Here is a 15022-nt window from a genome sequence, read left to right as displayed (position 1 = left end):
TCGGGAGTCCCTCTAGCTTCATTGAATCCTTGGTACGTCTTCACTCTCTTCCTTGGACCCCAATCAATCCATGGCTCACGTCGAGGTGAATACAATTGACGTCTAGTACTCATGGTCATATCATTCTCCCCTTCTTAGAAAGGATTTGCCCTCAAATCCGGATTCTGCACACCTATGAAATGGAAAAAGAGCAAATCAAATATCAAATTATGATGAAAAGGATTAAGACCACTAATGACTCTAAGAGACAAAACTACACCAAAGACGTTGTATGGACCTCCAAATTCATGTTCCCTCATGCTCAAGCCCAAGTCACAATAAATATGAGAACACAAATTAATGAATCCTTTCATGTCCAACTCGCACCCATAAGGAATCAAGACAAACTCATCAAGATACCCTTCATACCAAAACTCAAATAACCTCACAATATAGGTACAAGATGTAGGTGCAAATAAACATAGACATTCCTTCACAATGTAGTCCCAGACAAAGCCATTAGATATAAATTTCATCACAAATAGACCATAAAACATCTCAACTCCATTGAATGGTTTGATGGACATGCAATAAAAGCAATCAACATGCCAAAACACACATGCCACAAGCACCTTGTTTCTATTTGGTTTGATCATCCCCATACAAATGATGCCCAAATTCTTGAACATTTTCACAAAAGATTTGGCATTCTCAACAAGACTAGGCATATACAAGAAAGAGTCCTCATAGTGTGTATATTCAAAGGTAACCGAATAAGGTCTATTCACAAGATTCCTATTCTCAGGGTTAAGCAACAAAAGACCATAGGAACCATTGATACATCATTCTTGCTCAAAAGAGAGCTACTCCACAAATTGACAAGCCCATATTCAACACATAGAGTAGGTTCATTACAACACACATCAAGTTTGCAAGAAGGATTATCATTTAACAAACAAAGTGCATCAATATGGATTTCATCCCATTGCCCCATCAATTTCAAGATATTATCAAACATAAGGGAGCAATGTGTCCATAAACCTTCATGCACGACATGGAGACAAGACACAACACCATGCATATGAGAAATGTTTCCAAATTAGCCCCACTCAATTGCTCTAGCAATTTTAAAACAATACCATAAACATGAGAACGATGCAATTTTATGCCATTAGTCACAACATCATCCTCAAGAGACATATGAGTAGAAAAATCCTTCACAAAACGGCCATAGAACACTCCAATCCCATTGAAGGGTTTAACCACCTTGCAATGAAAACATAGCAAACACCAAGTTCTAAAGTCATTATCCATTTTACTCCTCTTGGTCCTACTATTCTCATCCACATACTCATGAAGCTCAAAATTGCTAACAAAAGAAAGATTAAGCATCTTAGCATGAGAAGAAGTCACTCCAACATTCAAGGTAGATTTCACAAGAGAAATTTCATGTCTATCAATGCTTGGATTTATCGAAAAAGGATCAACATATAATGTAAATATATGCAAGGGAGCATCACAAGGTGACAAGGTAGTGCACTTGAACCTTGGGCAAGGAGTTCATCCACTTGCCCTCGTTCCGCTTGTTTCTTCTTCAGGTGCATAGTCTCCAAGTCATGTGCAATTTGATGCTTCACTTTCATGCCTTCAATTAAATTTCCTACAAATTCATCAACACAAAAAGACATAGAAGAAGTATTAGTGGGTAAGGGCTTATTTTCCTCACCAAGGGCAAGAGGTAAAGGGTCATTTGGTGCCCACCCAAGGTTGGCCTTGGAATCTAACAAGCACCCTTTACTCACTTGTGCTTGTGATTTTTCTCTCATTTGATATTTTTCCTTTTCTCTCACCCCAACCACTCTCTCTTGACTTTTGCACCTTACACTCTTGTCTTTTTTCACGCTCTCTTGGCTTTTTAGACTCACTTTCACTCTCAAGCCTTTTCTCTCTCTCTCTCTTGTTCTTATTCTCTACTAATTTGGTCAAAGAGGAGACATTTCCATATACATCAAGAGGTTTATGTGAGAAATGGAAAGAAGAGGATGTAGTCAAATGACTTGAGGAGTTACCTCTTTAGTTTGTGTCTACACCACCACATGGGTAGGTAGGCCTCAATTGAGCTCTACATGAGACTTCTTCTTCAATTGGTCTCTCACACTCCTTATAGCTAGCATGATTTCTCACCCTCCTAGAATGCCACTCTCCATGAGACTTTGGATCTCGTTCCCCACGACTTCCCCTACCAAGCCCATCTTCATGGTACCTTGATTCATAGTCACCTCTATCATCACCATAAAGCTCAACTCTTCCTCGTTGATTGCCCATCCCAAATCTATCATTCCCTCCATATCCTCCTCCAAAAGGCCCTCGACCAACATTCTCCATCTCGAATCTCCCATAGCCCTGAAGAAGAGCTAGTGAGTAGGAGAGTGCAGTACAAAATAAAATCAGACTTCTCAGATCCAGAGAATCCGCTAGATCACAGGGTCTAGGAACTCAAGGAACCCTCAAAACCTTAGTCGTTGGTGCACACAATCTTACCATTTGCTTTTTTCAAAACCCTCAACCCGTTATGCTAAAAAGATTAGTACAAGGAAGTAGGGATCGAATCCCACAGAGATGGAGACGTAAGTAAACATGTAAGGAGACCTGGACACTTTTTTGGCTGCTGCCACGCATTTTCGGGATTGAGATTTAACTACTAGATTGGGGAAACAAAATGCTCTATCCTAACAGCTAGATCTAGGCAGGAATAACGGAACATGCATGGCGAAAAACAAGACGTACTCGAATTTAACCAGAGCAGAAGCAACTACTAGACCTGGTAAACGACTTCCTAAAACTAACCTAGACAGAGGAAAGATAAATCGTGGTAACCATTTCCCAAAATTAGCAAAGTGCGAACGAAAAGCTGCAGATCAACTAACTAAAGGCTTAACTAACAATGACTTCATCTTCTCAAAAACCTTGATCACAAAATTTCAGAGGAAATACAGAGCAAGACACGAAACGAAATAGAGCAAGCTAGATCAAACCGATTACTACGATTAACTACTGAAATTTAAACAGATCTACTATCCCTAAACGAAGTAAATAAAGAAACAAAATTTAAACATCAAGACCATGCAAACATGAACAGATCCAAACTCTGAACGCTTCATCCACTCCGGATCCAAGCCATCCACAACATATCACAGCAAATTCCATCTCTGATCACAACAATTTAACCATATTTAACCAATCTACTACAATCTCCACACAATTCAACTTCCAACTCAGATCAATCGCAAAAACATCCAAAGTAAACAGAAAATGCAACGATAACATGAAACAAAACCATAGCAGTAAATTTCGTAGCAAAAGAGTGTATCAACGGAAATTTAACAAGATACGGCCGAGCTTCGAACAGCGAAGTCTCGGGAAATTCAGAAACATAAACTGAAAGCAGGAAATAGATTGTATCTTCGCCTCCCATGGAGACGGTGTTACACAACTCCGATGAATTTTCTGACCGTGAACCCCCCACACTAATTTCCTCCAAGTGTGTGTGTATAGAGAGTAAGAAAGCTAAGCTAAGAGCTAAAGGTGATGGATCCTCTCTAATGTGGGTCGCGTGCTCTTATTTATAAGGGACGGAGCTTCTAGATTCTTCCTTATGCTTCCCATTCTGCCCTTGTCCAGAATGCTCCTCCGTCTAGTAAATTTCTTTCCTTTTCTGCTCGCTTCCTCTGCCAACTCCCATCTCCAGGCGATTCCTTCTTCTTCCTGGATCTGACCTATTCTCTACACACCTGGCTCACAAAACCTCGCCAGATCCGGGAAATTATAGAATTTAACCCCATAACCAATGCATGAAATTAGTCTTATCAAGCCCCCATTCTCATCCCGATTTCTCATATTCCCTCCTTCAACTTCCCCACAAGACTCCATCCCTCCATGTTGGTTTCCTACCCCAAAACGACCATACCCCTCATTTCTTCCTCCAAACCGCCTATTGGTTTCATTACCCCTCGACACTACATGTTCTATGCCGGAAGCTTTGAGATGTAGATGGTCACTTTTAGGAGTGATGGATGCACGAACCTCCTTTAAGGCTCCAACCAAGGTGTTTTGAGCGGCAAGCATGCGAGCTTCGGATTCTTTTGCCCAAATATCCATTTGGGTCATCACCTTTTGTTCGAATTCCTTCATCATTCGGGACATCATACTCACTAGATCACCTTCGGGTTTGGGACTACTTGAGCCCGCTCCCTTCCCTTCCTCCTCCTCGTGGATGTCCCCCATTTTGTTGAATCGAGTAATAGGAGGCATCAAAGTTACCTACAAACACAAAGAAGAAGACTAGAGACTAGCCTTAGAGATTAGTAAAATAAGAAAAAGTGATTTAAGAAGCTAACTCACCCCAATGTAGTATCCCACCCCCTCCCCCCAAGTCACTCACCAATGTCACTTGGTAGGTTTAATTAAAGTGGGGCTAGTATCACACACTCTCGATCCAATTCCCACTCGTTGGCGCCCGGAAAATTCAATCAAGGTATACACCTCAAGAACATATGGACACCAAGTAGTAAATACCAAAGTAATAACGACTAAGCATATGAAAGCAATGAAGAAAAGGACTAAGGAAGACACACACACCAAAGAAAACAAGACATGGGATGAAGTTTTTTGCTGAAATTTGACTGATATTTATGGATTTTTTTGGTATTGTTCCCCACACCCAATTTGGATGAATTTTGGTGGATAGATTCACAATCAAGTATAGGTCAAGGGAAAAATATTCATATATAGTCAGATTTGATAATTGGATAGGTTTTGTATGGTTTTCCCCAACTATGCCAAAACAGGGCAATGATGTTAATCTCCACAGTTAACTAGGCAAACGATGGAATTTTTTGATGACATTTTGCAGGTAGCTAGGACACATAACAGAGATCATGTGCACCAAATTTCAGCTTAATCCAAGAACATTTGATAAATCCGATCATCCCATCAAAAACAGAAAACAAGGAAAAAAAATAAAACTCAAGGAAGCAATAGATCAAACACCTAGTGGGTACTACTAGACTCTAGATACCAAATGATAAGGATCCATGTATTTTATGATCCATTTCCCAACGATTTACCCTTTAATGATGTTTAATCTAGATATTTTTGTGAGGCTATTTTCAATTTCTCAACACAAAGCAAAAGATAATAAAAGATCCAACCAACAAAAATTGAATCTAAACAAGAGAGGATGGTAGATTAGCAATGAAAAGCATGAGTATAATGATGAGATAAAAGAGCTACAACCATAGGACCTTGACCAAAACAATGGAAACAACCCTAAGCGACTTTCATTAGCTCTATCACCTCTTGGCTCCACTACTCAATGGATACATACCTCTACTTGAATCAATCTATGAAATTGAGACAAGAAACCTTCAAGGAAGGAATTGGATACATTCCTCAAAGAGGAAAAACTCACAAGGGAGATATCTTAATACAATCACAATCTTATCTAGAATGAAAAAATGACATGTAAAGGTATTTATACTAAGGGTCCAAAATGTGGAAAAAGACCCACAAAATCTAAGTCTCGGGTGATTCACCCGGTCAGGTGAATTGTAGGGTGCAAAACACCCGGCCGGGTGTTCTCTCTGGACTCCCTCGCCATTTCGCCATTTCACCCGGTCTGGTGATTTTCAGAGTGAAAAAACCCGGCCGGGTGTTTCTTCTGGAACTCTCCGCCAGTTCAGCGCGACTTCTGTAAAACCGACCCACGTGAAGTTTTTTCCAAGACGAAGACGATGGTGGCAGTTTCATAGCTTTCGGATATCATCTCGATAGGGCGGTTGCCGGTTGAATCCAGCTGTAGTTGAAATCCTTGACGCACGGCTTCCATGATCGTATCAGATGTCATTTAGGGTAATTTTTGTTCGAAAGTTGTACCAAACATGGTACTACCTCCGTTCACAAAACATAGATTAATTTTACCATTTTGACCGTTCACCAAAAATAGATCAATTCTAAACGCGGAATGTTTTAAACAATAATAACACTACTCATGTACATCATTCAAAATGTGGACTCCACATTCCACTAACACTACTTCCATCATATTTTTCTTTCTTCTCTTTACTCTACTAATTACACATTTAAAATCATACAATTTACAACTTTATCTACTTCTATATATGAACAGAGATAGTATAAAAAGCCTCTAAAGACTATCTATATTCAAAGAGTATTTATTTATGTAATTCACTCTTTACAAAATTACACAATTCGCACAATTTCTTCGATTTTACCTCAACTCAACAATGTATAAAACTCTTAATTTCACAAAACAATTACAAATTCAAAAATAAAAAAGCTTTTGACAATTTTTTGAGTTAAAGGAATGAGGTTTTTACTTGGTCAAATATAAAAGAAAGATTCGTTGGTGACAGTGGTGGATCTAGTTAAGAATTTGGGGCGACAATTGCATCCTCAAAATTGGAAGTAGCCTAGTGGCTCACCTATCAAAGTGTTAGTCCCGAGTTCGAATCCTTTAGGCGTAATTTTGGCTCTTTGTATATATTTTGGCTATTCTATTTATATTTTGACTAGTCGATTATAATCATTTTATTTATGTTTCTAACCAATATATAATATTAACTATAACACTTTATTATTTGTCATTTCATTAAATGGGAGTGGATATAATCTTTATTATTTATGATTTTTAATTATACTTATATTTGATTATTTATAGAAAATATCATCATTTTGTTTTATTTAAAAATTTAAAAAACGCTTTCTTAAATACTAAAATTTCAAGTAACAATAATCTCTATTTTAAAAATAGTGAAAAAATTTCAAGTAATAAATTACAGAAAATTTATCAATTTTTTTATATACATAATCATTTGGCTCACTCAAATATTAAATATATAATTGAGATAATAGAAAAAAAAATTAATTAAAGTATTAAATATATATCACACCCCCAATTTAAAGTTTCTAGATCCGCCATTGGTTGGTGAGGGTCACGGTTCAATTTTCATTTAAAACGAGTTTCTAAAGTACACATATGTTGTTCACGTGTGTCTGCCCATGCTTCTAACTGATACGATGAACATAAGGGTTTATATATTTTAAAATATTAAAAAATTTAAAAGTTGAGTAATGATTATTGATACACTCGGATTTTGCACTGTTTTAAGGCCATTATTTGGTCCGTGTTTTATGTCAAAGTCACTCTACACGTCCATTATTTGCATATTTTTTCTATTTTGGTTTTTTGACGTGTTTTGTGAGAAATGTGCATAATTAAGCCAAAAAAGGGAGCCAAAAAGCAAAGTTTAGAAGTCTGGAGTCAGACGGCGACCGGCGACCTCCGCGAAGTTATGCGGCAACCGCCGGCGCTTGGCGGGCAGAGTTGTGCAGCGGTCCGCCTCGGAAAATTACACTTGGAAGAGAAGTCTAGCCCGACGACGGCCGGAAGTCATGCGGCGGTCCGCCGCCGGAGAAACAAACTCTCTGGACTCCAACGCGGCGACCGTCGGCCAAGGTGCGACGGCCCACCGGAGAAAGGCGGCGAATCAGAGATGCCCTAGATTTGCCCTAAGATTTACCATATTTTGAAGATCTTTTCCTTCTACAACAAGGATTGACTTTCCCCTATTAGAGAGCTTCTACTTGCAAAATAATTCATAGAGATTAAAAGCTAGAGTACTTCACTTGTGCAAGGAGTTGGAGAAGGATTTCAAGAACATCAAAAACGACAAGGATTCAACCTACTGGTTTTATTTGCTTTAGTTTTATGTTGAAATTGTCTTCCCTTCAATCTATGTGTTTAGCTTATTTCATTATGTGTAACTAAACTCATAGGATTCTAGGGATGTGTTTGGTTATACAATTTCTTTTTTCTATTTAATATCCGTTTTGTTTTTACTTTGTTTCTTCTCTAAGTAGTTATGATGCTGCATGATTGAGTGACACAATCTTGTATGATTTAATATAATTTGTTTCATAACTGTGAGAGAGTTCTAGCGAGTTAGATTCACTTAGTAGACGCTACAGTTAGCTTCCCTTAAAACGACACTCTTAATTGAGAGTGGGGACTTTTCAAGGGTCTTAGGAGCTTTATGGAGTTACATGTTAGGATTGACAACCCTAATTTTGTAATCAACGTTTGCATCGCATGAGCATAAGCTAGGTGACCCGTCCTATCAAAGTAATAACTGTGCTAGGGTATTGTAGTTTGAAATTTATATAACCATAACTGTGAATGCACATCCCTGGAATTCCCTTATATCTATATTTTATCTCGTGATTTATTTGCATCTAGTTGTTATTTGCTTTCAAATATTTTCTGTTTTCAAAAGTTTTCAAAATCTCTTGTTTCTCCAGATAGTAATTAAGTTCTAGTAGAGGATAGACACTTTGTGTTTGCCTTCCCCGTGTTCGATATCCCGGTACTGACCTTTAGCTATATTATATATACTTTGTATACTTGCAGGTTTATTTAGTGCTAATAAAAAGTGCATCAAGTTTTTGGCGCCGTTGCCGGGGAATACAATTCACTTTGGAGTGATATCTTAAAACGGATAATTTTACTACTTTGGAATTTAATTGCTTTCAGTTTTTACTTTTTAGTTTTTAATTTGTTTTTGTTTTTGATTCTTGCAGGTTTTGTATGCGAACGCGCTCTGGGAAGGACAACCTAGAACCGCTCGATTTGGAACTTGAAAGAACTCGTAGGAAAATAAGGAGTGAAAAAGGATCGGGATTGATGGGTGACAAAACGGACCTCGAAAAATTGCAGGAGATGGTCAAGATGTTAATGGAAGAGAGAGATGCGGAAAGGGCAGCCCGAGAGGAGTTGGAGAAAAAGAACAAGGAAATACTACCTGTGATGAACATGTTCAAACATGGGAATACAATTACCTTTCCCGAAGGCCCTCGTATTGACGCTAATAACTTCGAGTTACGCATGACCCTTATACAAAGGGTCGAGCAAACTCCTTTTGCAGGTAGGGCCACCAAGGACGCCAACCGCCATCTCTCCAAATTTGTGGAAATCGCAAACACGCTCAAGTTAAATGGTGTCGACGACGATGCCATAAGGGTAAGACTCTTTCCGTTTTCATTTACCGATTCTGCTAAGTGTATGCCCCTAGAGAAGGTTTCCACATGGAAGGACATCGTAGCTGCCTTCCCCGACAAGTACTATCCACCAAGCACAATCTTGAAGCTAAAAAGTGAAATCTTTCAGTTCATCCAAGGCCATGACGAGCACCTCTATGAGGCGTTTGCTTGTTTCAAAGCTCTCCTCCGAAAGTGCCCTAACCACGGTTTCACCGTGGACCATCAGGTAGGAATCCTCTATAATGGATTTAATGAAAAAAATTGTGCTATGTTGGATTCAGGGGCAAACGGAGGCTTCTTGAGAAGGTCGGGTGAAAATGCCATGGTGGTGATCTTGGAATTCGCCGCCAACAGCAGGGGGTGGTCGAAAGAAAGGCACAACATGAAGAGGATAGCTACAATTGAAGAGGCCGAGGAAAGCTCTTTTGCGAAGGAATTGGTTGAACTATGGGTTAGAATCAACCAAATGGATACATCAAGGAAGGGGGATCCGCTTCCACCAACCTCCATCATAGCGGTCTCTAAACCCAAAGCCCCTGCCTCGATAGTGTAGGAAATCAACTACATGCACTGAGGCAGTTCCTACAGAAACTACAACAATAATTATAATGGAAATCGACCTCACAAGGATCTTGGAAGAAATTACACAAGATAGAAAAGTGAATGATACCAAGATCGGAGTGGTTGAAGTTAGGATAAACAACCTCGAGGAAGGAATGAACACGATCTCAACTGCCATAGCCAACATCAACACTCAAATGGAGAAAATCCAAAAGAAGTAAGATAAGGACAGGGCAAAAGCAGCCGCACGAGTGCACGACATTAACAAAAAGTGGGTCGCCAAGCAGAAATCTAGAGACTGTCCAGCCGGCGGCGGACCGCCGCAACCATCGCAGCGGACCACCGCTGAAGCACCGAATGGAGTCTGCCAGAGTGCCGGCGGGCCGCCGCACACACCGGGCGGGCCGCCACTAAGACGGCAGAACCACCTATTCAACAGGGACTCGTGCGGTACAATGGAATTTTGCTACCTTTCCACCCGAAGAGGAAGTTTAAGCTCAAAGAGCAGTTCAAACATTTTTTGAACATGTTTGGTAAAGTTCATACTAACACTCCTCTAGTCGAATCGTTGCAAGAAATACCTAAGTATGCAAAGCTACTAAGGGAGGCAGTGATGGGGAAGAAAAAGCCAACAAATGCCGACCTTAAGCTACCGCGTCATTGCAGCGAGATCATCCAAAAGGAAATGGCAGTGAAGCAAAAAGATCTGAGCCAATTCATTATCAGATTCCGGATTGGAGAAGGGAAAGTTGACAAGGCCCTATGCGATATAGGATCTTCCATCAATCTCATGCCACTGAAGTACTACGAAAAGCTCAACATCGGGCCGCTCAAAACTTCAGATGTGACACTAAGGTTGGCCGATAACTCGTCCATAAAAACTGTAGGTATGATTGAGGATGTCTTAGTTAAAGTCGATGATTTTATTTTCCCCGCCGACTTTATTGTGCTTGACATGAAAGTAGACAAGAAAGTCCCTCTAATCTTAAGGAGAGATTTTCTTGCCACTTGCAAAGCTTTGACTGATGTAGGTCGTGGCGACATTACAATCAGTGACAACTATAACCTCTCCACCTATAAGATCGAGAGCGAGATGCTCAAGTTTGAGGAGGCAAAGCGGGTGAAGATGGAACAGCAGTGCAGGGCAATCATGGTCACGGATTTGACAAAACCCCAAGACCCATTTGAAGTGGAGGATCCTTCTACCTCCACTATCTACATTGTCAATGAGGTAAGACGTTCTCCGAAAATGGACGATCCTAACTCCTCTATCTGTGTTCCGCAGAAGAAAAGGCAAAAGAAGAAGAAAGCACCCAAGGAGGACCCCGAGATATATGTTATCAAAACCAATAAGGGGAAATACAAGTGGTGGTAGAAGCTAGGGACCAAGTTGCTCCCTATGCCAATTTTCAACACTCGGGTCGTTGATCCGCCCAATTAGTGGGCCACTTCAAGTCGAGCTAACGACTAAAAACAAAAGCGCTTGTTGGGAGGCAACCCAATTTTTTTCGTTGATTTCGTTATTTTCTTTATTTTTCATTTTTTTTGTTTTAGTAAAATAATAATAATAATAATAATAATAATAATAATAATTACGCGTGGCGGTCGCCGCACTTAACACGGCGTGTCACCGTTACACGTGTTTTGACACCGTGCGTGGATAGGTCGGGCTTAGGGCAGGCTAAAGGCGGGCCGGATAAACCGCTAAACGGCCCGCGGCGGCCCGCTAACGAACCGCTGTTTTAAACGCCACGTGCGGCGGCCTGCTTCGCTGCACAGCTCTCAGTAGGACGGGGGTGCAGTTATAAAAGGTATGTTTTCCATTCCTTCTCCCACCCCTTCTCAAATTCTTCCTTCCTTGCACACAACCCCCACCTTTATAAATCACCAATTTCACACACCCACACCATAATTCTCTCAATTCTCTTCAAGTTTAGAGTTCTTCATCTCCAATTCTCAATCAACAAAAGATATGAATCTTAACTCAATTTCTGAGCATTGTTCTACTTCTTTCATGGATTTAGGCATATGTTGGAAGAATTGTTTCGGTAGAAACTCTTATCTTATGATGGGGGATGATTGTGTATGCTTATTTGTGGATTTCCATGGTGATATTGTGTTTTGGTGATAAGTTTTGAAGCTTTGTGAATAGTGATTCCTTCTTGTTTCTACTTGTTTTTATGTTGCAATCATGTTCATAGCATTGTGAGGCTATTATTATTTCCATGAATTGCAATACTTGAGTAGTCATAAAGATTGTTGATATATATTGACTTATTGTTGATACGTCTCTGCATGGGGGATGAATTCACGTTGGGGGATGGATTTGTGTTTCCTAGTTTGGATGATTATGTTCTATATGTTTCCACGCTACCATCTAGGAAGTTTTGTACACCTAAGCTTGCACTTACATGTCTTACATGTTGATCCATTGGTATTGATTATAAGAGTGCAAGTTTGGGGAAACCTTTGATTTTCCCATTATTGGTATACTTTCTAATTGTCAGGATTTCTCACTAGAGAAATACGATCAAAGGGAAAGCCCGGGAACGCAAAGAATTTATGGCGTTAGCCTTATTCTTTGATGAGTAAAAGGCTGGTAGGAGAGAGAGTTGCTCATGCCAGAGATGGCTTTCAGTGTACTCCCCCACGATTTCCCTTCAAACTTCTTTGGGATCATGGAGATTTCTTTGGGCATTATGTGATAAGTAAGGATGGAACGGCCTACGGTACATGTTTGAGAGGTGCTATTGTCGTTTAGGAAGCATACTCGAAGTTCCTAAGCTCAAGAAGGTCAAGAAGGATCACAAAGAAACATCACGCTTTAGCATCGATTTCCTCCTGCTAACTTACTTTGCACTGGGCCACCACTGAGAGCTTTCTGTTGAACGCCATAATGACAGGACTTTGAGGAGGCTAGCATGACTTAATGAGCATGAGCACGCCCGCGGGCTATGCCAAGTCTTCCTCAATTCCGCAACCCGGTTTTACACTCCACCGAGCCATAATTCCAGCCTTATGTTCGCTAGGCTCGACGGGAAGTGTCTCCCAAACGGAGTTAAAATGTGATTTGGTGGCCTTCAACAAGGAAGGGATTCACCAGGAATCCTTTTACTATCTATGGATCGATCACGAAGAAGGATGGTCATGCCATATGTCAGGTGACACTGACGGTATGAATCATTGGAAGATTCGGGAGGTGTCTTTCATGGTTTACATGGAGGATATGGAAGCGCTCATCACTTATGAGGTGTTATGTTGGGCTCTTTGAGGACCGACTTGTAAAGATATTTCTACAACATGTGGGGATCACTTCCCCGTTCCCATCCCGAAGTTTACTAAGGTCGACGTTTGGGCAAACCGAGTTAATTGGAAGCTCAACACCCCGGCGCAACGGAGAGCCATTGAGGCTAACCCCATCAATGGGGAATTCAGGAAGAGGAATTTCCCGGCTCGCATCCCCATTTTTTTAGGCCGAAGAGACCCCGTGATTCGAAAGCCATCGATCACTACACCGAAGAAGGGGATGACTCCCAGACACCCAAGAGAGCTGGAAGTGCCGCCGCCACCGCCACCCCAACGCCGCCAAGAAGAAGAAGAGGAGGAGGAAGAAGTAGAGGGACATCGCCGCCGGACTAGAGCAACCGCCGCTGCGGAAGGCCGAACTCCCGATGAGTTTCAAGCAAACACCTCCGCCCAACTAGAGATATCTACCTCACGTTAAAACGTGTCCAACACTTGGGGACACCCGATGGGCGAGAGCAACAAAGGAGAATACCTACAACCGCCAAGGCATGACGGCTCAAGGCGACACACGGCGGAGCAACAAAGGCCAAGACGCGCACGTCACGCGAGATCAAGAGCCCACTGCATGGCCACCGAGGCTCGACAAGAGCGCCAAACTATGAGGAGTGGCGTTATCACCTATCTAATTGGCGTATTCGACGACCTCAATGCCCGTTTTCCGTCCTCCTCCTCAAGATTGAAGAAGTCAAGCTCAATGACTTTGAATGAAAGATTCGTATCATGTTTTCGATGTTTTTACATAATTTATTTTCTTGTTTTTGACAATTTTTGCTTTAAGGTAAGTATTTTTGGTTTTAGTTTAATTTTGTGTGTTGAAATTTTTTTTCGTTGTGTTTTGACCTCTTATTTAGAGGCGACCGCGCACGCGCTGCGGCGGTCCGCCACTGCCAGCCGGAACATTCTCGTTGTTGCGTGCTGCGATCAAGCCGGGACATGTCGCGCGGCCGCGCCGGGCGTATTTTTCTGGGCCACAATTTTTTCAAAGTTTCAACTTTCGCCCGGTCAAGCCTCACACGCAATTTTTATGCACGTTTTTTTCACAGTTCACTCACGTCCCTACACTCGCAAACTTATTTTACACTTTGTTGTAAATAAGTTTGGGGGGATGTAGTTGGTGGGACCGTAGAGTTTAGGATTTTCTTTTTGTTTTAAGTTTTTTGTTTTTGTTTTACAAAACTCTACAGTGAATTTTCAGGTTCTAAAAGCGTTTTCTTGAATCCATGTCGTGAACTTAACATGAAGAACTTAGAAACACGCATGCTTAGGACACACTTTAGATCGAGTTGCCGTTGATATTACATTCCATCTATGTTTAAGTGTGGGCTTTAATGTTTTGATTTGATGGTTTGGTGAAAAGGCATAATTAGTGAATTGCTTGCTCGCCTTGAATCATGCTTTATACCTTGTGAGGATTCGAGCCTATATTTCATTCTTGTGTGATTTATCCATTCATGTATATGTTTCTAGAACATGCTCCTAGTCTTGCCTAAGCTTACATAGTGTTTAAGTTGATTTAGATGTAAGATCGCCATCTTTTCTTAGCCTACTTTTGTCCAAAGTATCGACTCTTCTCAAAATTTTAAAATTTTTCCCTTTGGAGCCAATTTTGAGTCTTTAAGCCTATTCTTTGAAGCCAAAATAATGGGGACAATTCCTGGGCTAGTTAGTTTTTGCTATCTTATTTGTAAAGGAATTGAGAGATAAGGAGAAAGTAGCAAAGTGGTGTGCTTAATATAAATAAAAGTACAAGTTCTCAAATTGGAGAAAATTCCAAATATGTTTGATCTTAGAAAAAAAAGAAAGGATTGGTAAGAAAGAAAAGAAAAAAAGAAAGAAAAGAAATGTGTGAAGTGGTTTGAAAAGAAAAGAAAATCAAAGGATTGGAAAGTGAGTTGAAGGAGAAATAAATAAAGTGTTAATAGTGTCTGGCTTAGAAAGTGGAGTTATCTTTACCTACTGTGATATTTTTATTTTTAAACACTTTTAGCCAAATATTCCTCACCTACCAAAGAGCTTACATTACAACCAAAGATAAAGACCTTTCGGACTTTTGAAGCTT

This window comes from Salvia hispanica, chromosome 2 (assembly GCF_023119035.1).
Source record: "Salvia hispanica cultivar TCC Black 2014 chromosome 2, UniMelb_Shisp_WGS_1.0, whole genome shotgun sequence".
NCBI classification, from domain to species: domain Eukaryota; kingdom Viridiplantae; phylum Streptophyta; class Magnoliopsida; order Lamiales; family Lamiaceae; genus Salvia; species Salvia hispanica.
This window is presented reverse-complemented; position numbering follows the sequence as displayed.